The following is a 4,127-nucleotide window of genomic DNA, read 5'->3' on the forward strand; positions in this document are numbered from 1 at the left end:
AACAAGGCCGCTGAACGATCGCGACACACGGCTCGAATGCAGCGGAGCTTTTATTATGCCACAGTCGACCGGACGACCACTTCTGCTCCATCCGGTCATGTGTATGTGGGGGAAAAAAGCAGCGCTGTTTTATCATACTAGATACATTTGAAAGTTCTGTTACAATGCTACTCTGTGTTCGTCACCTGTCTAATAAAACGCACAACATATTAAAGCGTCTTTGGTGTTTCCATGTTTTCTACAAAACAAAACCGGAATTGAGGGGTTATGACGTCATTGGCAGGCGACACAATGACACTATGGACACGGTCCGTGTCACTAGTTAAAATTGCTTATTTCTCTGAATTTAAACATTCTTTGAAACATTTGGGATAATGTAAGTACACAAGTCAACAAAATATATAACGCTGTTCTAGTGGTTTTTGGATATTTTAATAAAAAAATCTTACACATTGTGCCTTTAATGGAACTTCCAGGTCTATCAATGTCTTTCTAACTCTTCACCTTGATATTAAACATAACTGACAGTTAGATGAAGCCCTGACACCTGCTTATGAGGAAGAAGAGGGCAAGAAGATTTTGAGCAGTGTGAAATGGAAAATGAATAAAAAGATGATCAGATGTTCCATATTTCGCCAGCTAAATTGCAACAAAAGAGACCAATAAAGAGAAAAACAGTCTGGAATGGGTGAAAGAGTCATGATGTCAAAACTCTCATTATTTCCATGATCTCTGGCTGTCTAGCTGGAGCCAATCCACTGACCTCATCCAGACTCCAATATTCTTACAGTCTAATCATTAAAACAATATGTTCTTCAAATGCAAATTCTTAATATGCTTAACACTACTGCCGTTCTTATGCTGCATGTAATTGCACCATGAGCTACAGTTCAGAACAGTCAGTCGTTTTTCCTCCTCTGTGTTAGTGGATACTGATAGCTGCTCATGATTATTAGAAAAACAGAACATCTTCAATAAAACAAATGGCAAATAAATCACTATTGCACAAAATAACACAATATTTGGTTTCAGAATACACCAACTAACACCATATTTCACCAGCACTGATGGTTTTGTCATTGACACTGCCAGTGGAAAACCACATATTCGCATGAGGCCAATGAAACACATATGTGAATATATAACAGGAGAATGGTGAACACATTAACAATCGCCAAGGGTTCCGGGAGCCAAACTATCCTGGGAATGCTTCAAAGTTTCAGAACACAATGGTTGCCCTCGGAATTGCATTAGGCCTCTAACCGCAAAAAGTCAGCCGGTGCTCCTGAGGGTGACAGTTAATTCATCATGGAAAATCCTTGAGTCAGAAGATCTGGATTTCTGGTAAAGCTTCTCTGCTGAATCACTTTAGAGCCTGATTTCATTTTCTGAATATATGAATATATGCTACAATATAAAGCATAAGCAAACTCTCTTGGCTACTGAATTCCTTCAGTCCTTCACACCTGAGGGTCAATGATGAAGCAAAAGGCAACAGTTCTGTTTGGACAATGGTAATAAACCTCAGACAGCTCTGCCGTGTCCCACTGCGCCTCTCTTGTTACGGCTCCCAGATACTCTGCGTTTGGGTTTCCACCAGGCCTCAGGAGGACCCTGGAATTAAACTTTCCTGGAGCCTCAGTCTACCTCAGAAACGCTCGGAACACTCCAAACACAGAGCTTGCGTTTTTCATTCTCAACTCTGCTCTGCTGACACGTCCTCAAAGATTCAGACACAAAATCTGTGTTTGTTTTTTGTGGAAATCCTTTTGTTGAAAGTCGAATGGTGTGTTGTATTGATTGGCAATTATTATAGGAAGACTGACAGCTGCTGATGCCCAACACATGGTTTGAAATCAAATACCCTCAAAGACCAGCATTCCACAGATATGTGTTTTTGGCAGGATGATTTCATGTGGATGATTTCTTTACGCCGTGACCTGAGAAGTTAAATTGCAAAAAACACAGGAAATATTGTTTTAGAACTTGCAAGAAATGTGTTGCACGAGTTAGCATTGGAGATCACTATCAAACGAGGAGATAGAGCCAAATAGAACTGCCTGTTAGCTGGAAGATGCACATTGATAATTACTTCCCATAGGTACAAACTCCAAGGTTATTTTGAAAGGCTAGCACATAAATGAGGAGTGTTCACTGGAGAGCAATGTACCGGGAGTTCCAGCTCTATTATAACATTTTTATATATATATAATTTTTTATATAAAGAAATGAGGAAATATCTCACGCTCACCAAGTCTAATTATTTGATCAAAAAGACAGTAAAAGAATATATTTTTAAATGTATTCATGTGATGGCAAAGCTAATAATCATGAACTCCAGTCCTCAGTGTCACATGATCCTTCATAAATCATTCTAATATGCTTGTATTACGAAAATACATATTAATTGTTCATACTAACTCAAGCCTGCTTTGACATCATGAAAAAGTCCTCTTGGGCTCTCAATTTAACATCCACAAAGATAGAGAGAGAGAGCGAGAGAGAGAGAGAGAGAGAGAGAGAGATTGGTTTAATGGGTCTTAAAGGGTACAATGTTTCATTGATAATTACTTCCCATAGGTACAAACTCCAAGGTTATTTTGAAAGGCTAGCACATAAATGAGGAGTGTTCACTGGAGAGCAATGTACCGGGAGTTCCAGCTCTTTGTATCTGTTATCTGTTAGTCTCTATGGATATGTTCTCCATTTAACTGGTTCTCATCACCATAACTGAACTATGCAAATAGAAACAGAGACAGCAAACCATATAAAGTGTACTCGTGACAACATTGATGTTTTATCCATTATATTGGGCTGCATTCACATGATCAAAAATACAGTAAAACGGCAATATTGTGAAATATCACAATTAAAATAATATTTCTCTTTTAATATAAACTGTTAAAAATAATTTTTGCTAACTGAAAAAGCTGAAATAAAATGTTGCCTTGGTAACTAACTGATTTTAAGAAGATTGAAATAAAAAATAAAGCTATAAAATAGAAAATAAAATCTAATTCTAAATATTAATATATGCTACAATAGTATAAAAATAACTCTAAAATAACTGTCTATTATCAATGTTGAAAACAGTTGTGCTGCTTAATATTTTTTAAATATGTAAAAATGCTTCATTTTTTCAGAATTCTTTGATGAATAGAAAATTAAAAAGAACAGCATAATAATCTGTTGTAACATTATAATTGTAACATTTGATCAATTTATTGCATCTTTGCTGAATAAAAGTATTAATTTCATAACATTTCAGAACAATACTGTTCAATAAAAGAGTCTAAATATAATGCTATCCAAAAATCCTTCATTTTCGAATACAAGGCAGAGAATGCTGCTCGTCTGATATTAGTACTGAATGTCGGAATAGCATCTGACCTGCTATACACATCAGCATCTGGTTTTAATTTAACAACATGACAGCTGACAACTTTAACTGAATGAAAGAGAAATATGGGCATAATGAAAAAAATAAAACATTTGAATGAGCCACTGAGCCACAGGCCAGTTTGAAAACTCTTACCAGAAAAAGGCAAAGAAATTAAACATGACAGTCATTTACGCATCATCTAGGCTGATGAATGTGTGGGATATGTTGAGTCTTTTGCATGAAAGCAACATGCTTCATTTACCCTCTTTTTAATGCTCTTTCCCCAGTTAGGTTTTTTAAAGACTTTGAGGTACATTTCAATCCAGGTAGCGTGAAGAGCGTGTCATGTGCAGGCAGAGAGAGGTGTAAACAGTAGACTGCAGATGGGGGTCATGCCATAAAAAGCAGGATCTGTGAAGGGGAAGAGGAGGATGACGAAGAGCTGAACACCCAGCTGATAGGAGAGATGACCTGGGTAATTAAGATATTGAAATCTTAGGTGAAATGCAAGCTAGACAACACTGACAAATTAGGATCTCAATTACAGTGTCTTATTCAAAGCAAAGCTGTTCAATGATATGATGGAAATGAGCTGTGTTGGACACCATAAAGTCATCAAAACAAGTCATAGAAATCCCAACATTCCCTAACACACTGAGCTTTTAAACATCTCTGAACAATAACTCTTTTATATATATATATATATATATATATATATATACAGTGGGTACGGAAAGTATTCAGA

The sequence above is a fragment of the Sinocyclocheilus anshuiensis genome, unplaced genomic scaffold (assembly GCF_001515605.1).
Source record: "Sinocyclocheilus anshuiensis isolate Anshui unplaced genomic scaffold, SAMN03320099.WGS_v1.1 scaffold180, whole genome shotgun sequence".
Taxonomy (NCBI): domain Eukaryota; kingdom Metazoa; phylum Chordata; class Actinopteri; order Cypriniformes; family Cyprinidae; genus Sinocyclocheilus; species Sinocyclocheilus anshuiensis.